We start from the raw sequence: 12666 nt of genomic DNA on the forward strand, positions 1-12666 counted from the left end.
ATATCCAGCATTGTTTATCAATTTACTTGAAAAAAATTAAGCCTCGTAGCAAATAGCAAACACCGGTCTTTTTCATAAATAAATATTGTCTTTACAATGACAACAAAATGAAAATTACATCAGAATTGCGACAGCAAAATAAATACAAACTCTTGAGTCTAGATCTTTTGGTGCGGTCACCAGCCCAGAACGTCTCCTGTTCCTCCTCGTTCAATTTTTTTTCATTCTTATCTGGGAGAGATGTAAGGGGTGAGTGCTTTGGGAAACAATAAGCAAGTGGGGGCCGATCTACTACCACAAATACATATAAAAATAATTTTGAAACATCTTTTATCAGACTTTCAAAGCTTATCATATCAAACATTAACCGAATCAGACTCGAAGGGTGAAACATAACTTATCAGAACAATTCAGAACATATCAGATCAGAACAAACAGAACACTGTTATTCATCTTGTCATCCATGGTCAAATTGTCATCCATATGTTAGTCCTCTAAGGGGTGAGGTTAAAACACAGTTTTATATCCATTGATGGGGGCCATACAGAACACAGTTTTATACCCACTGATGGGTGCCAGACAGAATTTACAATCGTCGGTCAATATCCAATTTCGAATCATAAGAGTGAACCACAGAATCAAACTTATCAAAATATACTTATCAAAATTTTGAAAGGACTCGGCAGAATCAAAGAACATCAAACATAGAAGAAACACATCGTACATCGATCGAGATTTTTATCAAAATGAATAGCATTTTTTGAAAATGGTTTGACACAAATACAAGCATGTCATATTATACTTATGATAAATTTAAATTACAAAGGAATACATAGCAAAAACCCACTTACTTGAAAGATTGTTCCAAAAATCTTGGAATGAACAAATTGGCGTTTGACACTGAAAAACTAATCACCTTGCAAAAATGTTTGCACCTAATTGAACTGTTGGATCAGTATGAATTTTGGATATGTTGCTCCAAACACGTGTAGGTATCTTCGGAACGGTGGAGATCGGATTTGGTCCTTAAAAAAATGAGCAAAACTTTTTGGAATTGAACAGAATTTTTGTACTCGAAAATTACAACTTTTGGAGAGAACTTTTTGTTGGAAACAAAATTCCGGCGTTTGACAAAAGATTTACCAACTGGATTTGACTAACTGATCGACGTAAGTGAACACGTCATCAGTCAACTGATCACTACAACTGAAGTCTATTCCATCGTCAACTGATCTTTACCAGCTGATCTCTCAGCTATACACGTCATCAGTTGAAAGCGACAACCGACAAATAGTACAGCTATCTGCAACTGATAGTGGCTCGCCGCATTTCAGAATGAACAGTGTACGATTGTCAGAATATATCGACGTGGAAATCAACGGTTAGAATATTCAAATATCTTTAATGTTACCGTTGAGAGGGAAGCCTATAAATAGTCGAAGACAGCAGCTGAAGAATATCCGACTCTCAGTTATCTTATCTTACTTGCTGTTACGCTGCAAAAATATCCACTTACATTCAGAAATCAAGCTCACGCTTATCAGTTTTATCAGTAGTATTCTAGACTACTCTCTTGAGCTTATATAGCACTTTGTAATCGATTGATAGATTTTCTAAGTTGTGCTAAGATCAGTTACGATCTGTAAAAGTGTTGTATACTAAGAGTTTCAGTATTGGCAAAGTGATAAGTCCAAACTGAAGTGGGTCAGTACACCTTTTTGTATTTGATCAAAGTCTTTTAGTGAATATCCTATCTTCGTGATAGAAGGGGTGACGTAGGAGTTTAACTGTTTGTTATTGACCGACAGGATATTTAGATTCAGTTTGTAACACAACTGAAATCAGTTTGTCGAAGAATAATTTTAATTGAGCAGTGTTTATTCAACCCCCCTTCTAAACACTCTTCACCCGATTCACCGATCCTTTCAAGTGGTATCAGAGCAAGTCATATCCTTTCAAAGATTATCTATGCTCAAATCGCTCACTATGTCTTCATTCAACAAGATTCCTATGTTCTCCAGAGAAGATTTCGACGATTGGAAGATCAGGATGCATGCTCATCTAGCTGCACAGGATGATGACATGTGGTACGTTATAACTGACGGGCCCATGAAGATCTTGAAAACCAACACAGCAGTTGCAATCACAGATGGGGCACCTCACCGTATTGAAAAGCCCAGAGATGAGTGGACTGCTGAAGACAAGAGAAAAGCTAATTTTGATAATGTAGCAAAAGACATATTGTACAAAACACTGGACAAAGTGACGTTCAGTAAAATCAAGATGTGCAAGATAGCCAAAGAGATTTGGGAGAAATTAATCCAGCTTTGCGAAGGCAATGAACAAACCAAAGAAAACAAGCTATCTGTTGCTGTACAAAAGTTCGATAACATCAGAATGAAAATTGGAGAAACAATGCATGAATATGATGAAAGAACCAAATGCATCATCAACGAACTGAATGCACTTGGAAAAGTGTATACCAATAAAGAAGTAGCATTGAAGGTTATCAGAGGTCTTCCCAAAGAATGGGATGTGAAAACCATGGCTATGAGGGAGTCTAAAGATCTTAACAAAGTTGAACTCCATGACCTGTTCGCTGACTTAAAAGCATATGAATTTGAACTGCAAACTCGAGAAGGAGAACCATCTACCCCAGCAGCAACTACTGCCTTAGCTACTGTAAGATCAGAACAAACTGGTTCAGTTGAGAAAGCTGCAGATCAATTAAGCAATGACGCCATGTCATTGTTCATCAGGAAATTTGGAAGATTCATGAGGAAGAATCAAGGGAATTTTCAGAAGCAATACCAAAGAAACAATTCCAGAGAAGAGTCCAATGCATGCTACAAAAAAGGGAAGATACTGGCTGAACAATCAGTCGAAAAAGGGAAAATCACATGTTGTATCTTCTGCACACCATACACCACACACACACAGACCGAGAAAGACAATTTGGAATATAGCAACTGGACGGTGAGTTAGACTGATCCAAGTTTGGATTCCTAAAGGACTAATCAACTTTGGACCCATATAGAAAGGGTGCCACAATCTTATCTTGTGTTTGATTGCAGGTAATAGGTACAAGAATTGGATCTATATGGTATTTGGACAGTGGATGTTCACGCCACATGACAGGAGATTCAAATTTATTATCTCAACTGATCAAGTACACTGGACCAAACATCAGTTTTGGAGATAATTCTAAAGGTAAAACTGTGGGTAAGGGTAAGCTTATCCATGGTAACTTCACCATTAATGATGTTTTATTAGTTGAGAATCTCAAGTATAATCTGATCAGTATCAGTCAGTTATGCGATAATGGATTCTCAGTTCAGTTTGACAAACATTCTTGTTCAGTCAAAAACTCAACTGAAGAGATCATCCTAACTGGCAAAAGGTGTGGAAACACTTACAAAGTCAGCTGGAATGATCGACCTTATGCACCAATATGTTTTATTGCCTCAAAATCTTCTAAAAACTGGTTGTGGCATAAGAGATTGAACCACCTAAATTTCAAATCTATTGCATATTTGAGTAACCATGATCTTGTTACTGGATTGCCCAAAATGGATTTTATCAAAGACAAAATTTGCTCAGCATGTCAGTTTGGTAAACAAATCAAATCCTCTTTTAAGAACAAGGGTCGTAAATCTTCTTCCCGATGCTTAGAACAATTACGTATGGATCTATTTGGTCCTATACCAGTCATGAGCTTAGGGGGAATGAAATACACCTTGGTGGTTGTAGACGATTTTTCAAGATTCAATTGGGTTATATTTCTCAAGTCCAAAGACCAAACTGCTGCTCAACTGATTAAGCTTTTCAAAAGATTATTAAATGAAAAATCAGTTGGAATTGATAGAATCAGATCCGATCGAGGAACTGAATTTATCAATCAAATTCTTTCAAATTATTTAGAGAATACTGTAATCAAGCATGAGCTCTCAGCAGCCATAACTCCTCAGCAAAATGGTGTAGCTGAAAGGAGAAATCGGACCCTCAATGAGGCTGCTAGAACAATGCTTGCTGATTCCTCTATCTCTCAAAGGTTTTGGGCAGAGGCAGTGAACACTACGTGTTACACTCAAAACAGATCAATGATTAATAAGAATCATATGAAAACACCTTATGAGATCTGGCATAGAAGAAAAAGTGTGGTTTCCTACTTCAAAATATTCGGCTGCAGATGTTTTATACTTGTCAATGGTAAAACCCATTTAAAAGCTTTTGACGCTAAATCTGCAGAAGGAATATTTCTTGGTTATTCTTCAGTGAGTAAAGCCTATAGAGTCTTCAACAAAAATACTTTGAATGTTGAGGAATCTATTCATGTTGTGTTTGATGAGTCTACACTAACTTCTAAGCCAACTGATACAGTTGAGCTAGCTGATAGATTTACAGATATAAGATTGGATGATGATGATGAAGAAGATATCCATCTTAATCAAAACAACCTCCAATCACCTGAACCTGACATATTGGATCAATCAGCTGAATTGGAAGCAAATCTTGACAATCAGTTAGTGGAGCATACAAATGAGAATCAGTTGCCAACTGAATTAGCTCCAACTGAAACTGAAGACATTCAATAACCTACTGAGGCAATTGCTAATACAGAAGAAACAAATGCTGAACTTAGATGGAAGAAATCACATCCTCCAGAATTGGTGATAGGTAATCCATCTGATCCGGTAAGAACAAGAAATCAAATGCTTAACTTATTTATTCATTCAGCTTTTGTATCTCAACTGGAGCCAAAGAAAACTGATGAAGCTCTTGCTGATCCAAACTGGATAAATGCACTGCAAGAAGAGCTAAATCAGTTTATCCATAACAATGTCTGGAACTTAGTTCCAAGACCACTCTAAAAAACTGTGATAGGTACAAAGTGGGTGTACAGGAACAAGCTAAACGAAGATGGTTCAGTTGTGCGCAACAAAGCAAGGCTAGTAGCACAAGGATATAGGCAAGAAGAAGGAATTGATAACGATGAGACATATGCACCAGTTGCAAGACTGGAGGCAATCAGAATATTCCTTGCCTATGCTTCATTCAAAAACTTCAAAGTCTATCAAATAGACGTAAAGAGTGCATTTCTGAACGGCCAGTTGCAGGAAGAAGTCTACGTTGAACAACCTCCAGGTTTTGTCAATCATCACCTTCCTGATCATGTCTATCATTTGAACAAAGCTTTATACGGTCTTAAACAAGCTCCAAGAGCTTGGTACGAAACACTTTCAAAATTTCTAACTGATCATGACTTTTCTGTTGGATCAGTTGATAAGACATTGTTCAAATTCTCCAAGAATTATCATATTCTACTTGTTCAAATTTATGTTGATGATATTATTTTTGGGTCAACTAACCCCAAATTATGCGAGAAGTTTTCCAAGTTAATGCAGGAGAAATTCGAGATGAGTATGATGGGTGAACTGACATTCTTCCTTGGTCTACAAGTGAAACAACTGGATTCAGGAACTTTTATCAGTCAAAGCAAATACACTAAGGAATTGCTGAAGATATTTGGCATGGAATCATGTTCAGCTGCAAGCACCCCTATGAGCTCATCAGCTAAATTAGACACTGATCAAGGGGGAATATCAGTTGAGACGACGCTTTACAGAGATTTAATAGGTTCATTATTGTACCTAACTGCTAGTCGTCCTGATATTATGTTTGTTGTATGTATGTGTGCAAGATTTCAAGCTAATCCTAAGCAATCACATTTCTCTGCTGCCAAACGTATCTTGAAATATCTTAAAGGCACGCAAAATGTTGGATTATGGTACTCTAAAGACTCATATTTCAATTTAGTTGGCTATTCAGATGCAGACTATGCAGGATGCAAGCTTGATCGAAAAACTACAAGTGGATCATGTAAGTTTCTAGTAGACAGACTGATTTCTTGGTTCAGTAAGAAGCAAACATCCATAGCAACTTCCACAACTGAAGCAGAATATCTTGCTGCTGGAAGCTGCTGTGACCAACTGCTCTGGATTCAGCAACAACTGAAAGATTATGGTGTTGATGCAAAGGAATCGCCAATATTCTGTGACAACACAAGTACAATTGCTATTACGTATAATCCAGTTCTTCACTCCAGGACTAAGCACATAGATGTCAGACATCACTTAATCAGAGATCATGCTTTAAAGAAGAACATCAAATTGGAATACGTATCAACTAAACAGCAAGAGGCTGACATCTTCACCAAACCACTGGCTGAGACTAAGTTTTCTCATTTTCGCAATATACTTGGATTAATTGATTTGTCCTAATTAATTGTTATTGCTCGTAATTCATATGTCAGCTGTACTGTTTTCTTACTTATTATTTAAAGTAAGTTGCTTATCCATATGAGTTTTAACTGATATCAGTTAGCGTTTCATTAGTTCACGTGTTTGTATCTCATACAGATCATTGCGTGCGGAAACAAAGAAAGCCGACGCTTAATCAAAATAAACATTTTATTTATCCATAAATGTTGGAGAGGACTACATTTTCATAAGTCTCTTCTACACTAGCTATCCACATCCTCATCCAAACAGCTAGAGCTGAGGAAGAGGTTTTGCAGAAGCTGTGCGAAGAGGCGATGCTATTAAGAGTCTCCAACTCCTTGCGAAGCATCAGCTGATAGAGATGGCCCTCCTTGAAGGCATCCACCTCTACAGAAATGTTTAAGTGCTTTCGTACTTCTCTCAGCTGGGCCATCCGCCTGAAGGTGGTAAGCCTCCTAGAGTTGTACAGGAGCTCCAGCCCCTGTAACTCTTCCCAGTAGGGAAAACTGGCATAGAAGACCTCGTCCTCTATAGCAGCTTTTCGGGCTTCAAGAGAAAGTGGAGAGACGATTGAACTACTTGCTCCTTCCATTTCTTTTTGAATATTGTCTGCTGATACTTGTGACTAACTCCTCCACTCTTATTTATAGGCCAAGTCGAGGAAAATGAAAGGACACTTCCTTAAGTGACGATTACTCTACCAAGCCTCAGGATTTTCTTAATTAATCTGGCTTATTTTATTGTCATTTTCTTTAATGCATCTATTTAGGGGGAATGGTGGTTTAAGAGGTTAACTAAGAAGACAGTTGTTAGTGAATTCTCAACTGAAAGGACTCAGTTTTACTAACTGATCGTTCAGTTGAATATTCCACTAATCTTCTCATATAAGTTAACTAATTAAACCTATTATATTCCAAATCAAATGACGTGACCGTCTGCTAACTCATGATGAATTTCAGTTTATAACGTGGACACATTTTTAACCGCTCAAAATTGTACACACGCTTATAGCACACGTATACACTTTGCTTTTTCAAAATTTCTACGGACTGACACGTTTCCAGAATTTGAATAGTCACGTACATATGTACCATTACCCGCTTCATTTCAGTTTCACCTTACAATTATCCACAAATTTTTGAGAGCAAGAACTATTCTATTCTTCAATTTCGTTTCAGGAACTCACTTACTTATCAATGGCAACCCAAATTCCCGCTTTTATGCTGAATGCTATGGCTATCAACTTTGGATCCATCTTATCCTTCGGCGATGCTGAAGTCAAGAAGGTATTTCAGAAACTTGAAACTGCTGGACTGAGAACATTTTTGGGACAATCCTCGCAGGACATCTATCCCAAAGAACTTCAGGATTTCTACTCCACCGGCATGGTTGATTCTGAGGGTAACAATAATTCTACTGTCAACAGTCAGTTGCTGACCATCTCTGAAGAATCTCTTGGGGAATTATTTTCTTTACCCTCTGATGGTTAGGCACAACTTTCGGATGTTAAAGCATCTGATATTGAAGAGATGTGTAGTAGCCCGAATTCCAAATTGGGTAATTAACGGATTAATGGTGATTAAGAAGGTTTTAGGTGTAATTTTGACCGAGTCATGATCGGACGGACCGAAGATGGTTCGGAAGCACCGAAGAGTTCGTAAGGTCCGAAGTGAGTTCGGTGGATCCGATCATGAGGTGTCAAGAGCAGCTGGACACGTGCAAGTTCGGACGGTCCGAAGTGGTGATCGGAGGATCCGATCATGAGCTGTCAAGAGCCGATGGACACGTAGCGTTCGGACGTTCCGAAGTGGTGTTCGGAGGATCCGAACATGGCCTATAAATAGTGGTCGGATTTTCCTCATTTTGACTCGCCAATTCAGAGAATTCCATAGCATTTCAGTCGTTTCTGACAGGTTCTAGTCTTGTTCCGAGATTTGGGCACTAGCGGGGAGCTGCTGGTCTTGTAGCAGAGCTGTGCTCTAGTTGGGAGCTAGCGGCATCAGCGGGCTAGCGACGGACGAAGGTTTGGAATTTTATCAGTATTTATCTCAGGATTATCTAGTTAAGTCTGGTAGATAAGTTTAGTGATGGTTTTCACTTGATGAATAGGCTTGGATTAGACCTGTTGTCTGGTGGTTCCAGTGGATTAGGATTGCTGTGATAGAGGTACGAAAGTACTATCCGAGATATCCTGGTTGAGTATACATTCATATATGTGTTGCATGAGTATGTGGTGCATTGTTATATGTCATATGATGCATGCTATTATGTCACGTTTATTACTGCACGTTGCATTTCATGTTGAGCCGTATCTCCTTCGAGATAGCCTTTACTGTTGAGCTGTATCTCTTTCGAGATAAGCTATATCTTGGGGCCGCTCAGCCCTGTCTTGTGGACGCATGGACACCGAGAGTACACAGTGGCCGACGGGTCGGGAGGGCTTCGGTGGTCCGGGACATTTTAGGTCCACGTCTGTCTTGTAGTGGATGCAGTGACCCAGAGGTTGGACCGCGCGGCACTATCCACTTGGCGCCTCTAGACTGAGCATTGTTGAGATCCTTTTGTGATTCCTGTTTCTTGACTACCCCGGTATCATGATCATAGCATGTGCATTTCATATAGGTCTGTATACTCATACTTTTGTACTGGGCGTTCTTATCGCTCACGTCCTCGGTTTTGTTTATTCTTGGACACCCCATTCCCACGGGGCAGGCCTCAGGTTGGACAGCTCAGGAGGAGCAGGAGGAGGACGTTGAGTAGCTGGTTGGTTTAGTTATCGGTATTGTTTTGATTCGATATGGTTGTATTGGATATTTTATTTTGAGTTATTCTAGACTTCGATTGGGTTGTATAATCGGTATTGTTGTTGACTTTTCCGCTGTTATCTCTGATTATTGTTAATTAGGTTGATTGCATGCTTAGTTCTTGATTAGTAGGTGATTCTGGAACGGGTCACTACATTTATGGTATCAGAGCATGCATACGATTTTGGGATATAGATTTTTGTTTTGGGATTTCCGTTGACCAATTTACTAGTTTCCCCATTCTATGTTGTAGCGATGGCTGACCACTTTGGTGATGAGAGTAGTCAGGGAAGTGTAGGTCATTGGGGTGACCAGGACGATCTGTTAAGCGTCATAAGTTACCGCATGTTTCTCTAGACGTCATTCTTTCTGTTTCTACTCCGATGGGTCATTCGGGGTTAGCTAAGCGTCTAGTGATGGGTTGTTCCTTAGATTTGGAGGGTAATGATGTTGTTATTTCGTTTTGTTCATTCTCTTGCCTAGATTTCGAGGACGAAATCGTTTTAAGGGGGGGAGAATGTAGTAGCCCGAATTCCAAATTGGGTAATTAACGGATTAATGGTGATTAAGAAGGTTTTAGGTGTAATTTTGACCGAGTCATGATCGGACGGACCGAAGATGGTTCGGAAGCACCGAAGAGTTCGTAAGGTCCGAAGTGAGTTCGGTGGATCCGATCATGAGGTGTCAAGAGCAGCTGGACACGTGCAAGTTCGGACGGTCCGAAGTGGTGATCGGAGGATCCGATCATGAGCTGTCAAGAGCCGATGGACACGTAGCGTTCGGACGTTCCGAAGTGGTGTTCGGAGGATCCGAACATGGCCTATAAATAGTGGTCGGATTTTCCTCATTTTGACTCGCCAATTCAGAGAATTCCATAGCATTTCAGTCGTTTCTGACAGGTTCTAGTCTTGTTCCGAGATTTGGGCACTAGCGGGGAGCTGCTGGTCTTGTAGCAGAGCTGTGCTCTAGTTGGGAGCTAGCGGCATCAGCGGGCTAGCGACGGACGAAGGTTTGGAATTTTATCAGTATTTATCTCAGGATTATCTAGTTAAGTCTGGTAGATAAGTTTAGTGATGGTTTTCACTTGATGAATAGGCTTGGATTAGACCTGTTGTCTGGTGGTTCCAGTGGATTAGGATTGCTGTGATAGAGGTACGAAAGTACTATCCGAGATATCCTGGTTGAGTATACATTCATATATGTGTTGCATGAGTATGTGGTGCATTGTTATATGTCATATGATGCATGCTATTATGTCACGTTTATTACTGCACGTTGCATTTCATGTTGAGCCGTATCTCCTTCGAGATAGCCTTTACTGTTGAGCTGTATCTCTTTCGAGATAAGCTATATCTTGGGGCCGCTCAGCCCTGTCTTGTGGACGCATGGACACCGAGAGTACACAGTGGCCGACGGGTCGGGAGGGCTTCGGTGGTCCGGGACATTTTAGGTCCACGTCTGTCTTGTAGTGGATGCAGTGACCCAGAGGTTGGACCGCGCGGCACTATCCACTTGGCGCCTCTAGACTGAGCATTGTTGAGATCCTTTTGTGATTCCTGTTTCTTGACTACCCCGGTATCATGATCATAGCATGTGCATTTCATATAGGTCTGTATACTCATACTTTTGTACTGGGCGTTCTTATCGCTCACGTCCTCGGTTTTGTTTATTCTTGGACACCCCATTCCCACGGGGCAGGCCTCAGGTTGGACAGCTCAGGAGGAGCAGGAGGAGGACGTTGAGTAGCTGGTTGGTTTAGTTATCGGTATTGTTTTGATTCGATATGGTTGTATTGGATATTTTATTTTGAGTTATTCTAGACTTCGATTGGGTTGTATAATCGGTATTGTTGTTGACTTTTCCGCTGTTATCTCTGATTATTGTTAATTAGGTTGATTGCATGCTTAGTTCTTGATTAGTAGGTGATTCTGGAACGGGTCACTACATTTATGGTATCAGAGCATGCATACGATTTTGGGATATAGATTTTTGTTTTGGGATTTCCGTTGACCAATTTACTAGTTTCCCCATTCTATGTTGTAGCGATGGCTGACCACTTTGGTGATGAGAGTAGTCAGGGAAGTGTAGGTCATTGGGGTGACCAGGACGATCTGTTAAGCGTCATAAGTTACCGCATGTTTCTCTAGACGTCATTCTTTCTGTTTCTACTCCGATGGGTCATTCGGGGTTAGCTAAGCGTCTAGTGATGGGTTGTTCCTTAGATTTGGAGGGTAATGATGTTGTTATTTCGTTTTGTTCATTCTCTTGCCTAGATTTCGAGGACGAAATCGTTTTAAGGGGGGGAGAATGTAGTAGCCCGAATTCCAAATTGGGTAATTAACGGATTAATGGTGATTAAGAAGGTTTTAGGTGTAATTTTGACCGAGTCATGATCGGACGGACCGAAGATGGTTCGGAAGCACCGAAGAGTTCGTAAGGTCCGAAGTGAGTTCGGTGGATCCGATCATGAGGTGTCAAGAGCAGCTGGACACGTGCAAGTTCGGACGGTCCGAAGTGGTGATCGGAGGATCCGATCATGAGCTGTCAAGAGCCGATGGACACGTAGCGTTCGGACGTTCCGAAGTGGTGTTCGGAGGATCCGAACATGGCCTATAAATAGTGGTCGGATTTTCCTCATTTTGACTCGCCAATTCAGAGAATTCCATAGCATTTCAGTCGTTTCTGACAGGTTCTAGTCTTGTTCCGAGATTTGGGCACTAGCGGGGAGCTGCTGGTCTTGTAGCAGAGCTGTGCTCTAGTTGGGAGCTAGCGGCATCAGCGGGCTAGCGACGGACGAAGGTTTGGAATTTTATCAGTATTTATCTCAGGATTATCTAGTTAAGTCTGGTAGATAAGTTTAGTGATGGTTTTCACTTGATGAATAGGCTTGGATTAGACCTGTTGTCTGGTGGTTCCAGTGGATTAGGATTGCTGTGATAGAGGTACGAAAGTACTATCCGAGATATCCTGGTTGAGTATACATTCATATATGTGTTGCATGAGTATGTGGTGCATTGTTATATGTCATATGATGCATGCTATTATGTCACGTTTATTACTGCACGTTGCATTTCATGTTGAGCCGTATCTCCTTCGAGATAGCCTTTACTGTTGAGCTGTATCTCTTTCGAGATAAGCTATATCTTGGGGCCGCTCAGCCCTGTCTTGTGGACGCATGGACACCGAGAGTACACAGTGGCCGACGGGTCGGGAGGGCTTTGGTGGTCCGGGACATTTTAGGTCCACGTCTGTCTTGTAGTGGATGCAGTGACCCAGAGGTTGGACCGCGCGGCACTATCCACTTGGCGCCTCTAGACTGAGCATTGTTGAGATCCTTTTGTGATTCCTGTTTCTTGACTACCCCGGTATCATGATCATAGCATGTGCATTTCATATAGGTCTGTATACTCATACTTTTGTACTGGGCGTTCTTATCGCTCACGTCCTCGGTTTTGTTTATTCTTGGACACCCCATTCCCACGGGGCAGGCCTCAGGTTGGACAGCTCAGGAGGAGCAGGAGGAGGACGTTGAGTAGCTGGTTGGTTTAGTTATCGGTATTGTTTTGATTCGATATGGTTGT

The sequence above is a fragment of the Primulina eburnea genome, chromosome 6, assembly GCF_022965805.1.
Source record: "Primulina eburnea isolate SZY01 chromosome 6, ASM2296580v1, whole genome shotgun sequence".
Lineage (NCBI taxonomy): Eukaryota > Viridiplantae > Streptophyta > Magnoliopsida > Lamiales > Gesneriaceae > Primulina > Primulina eburnea.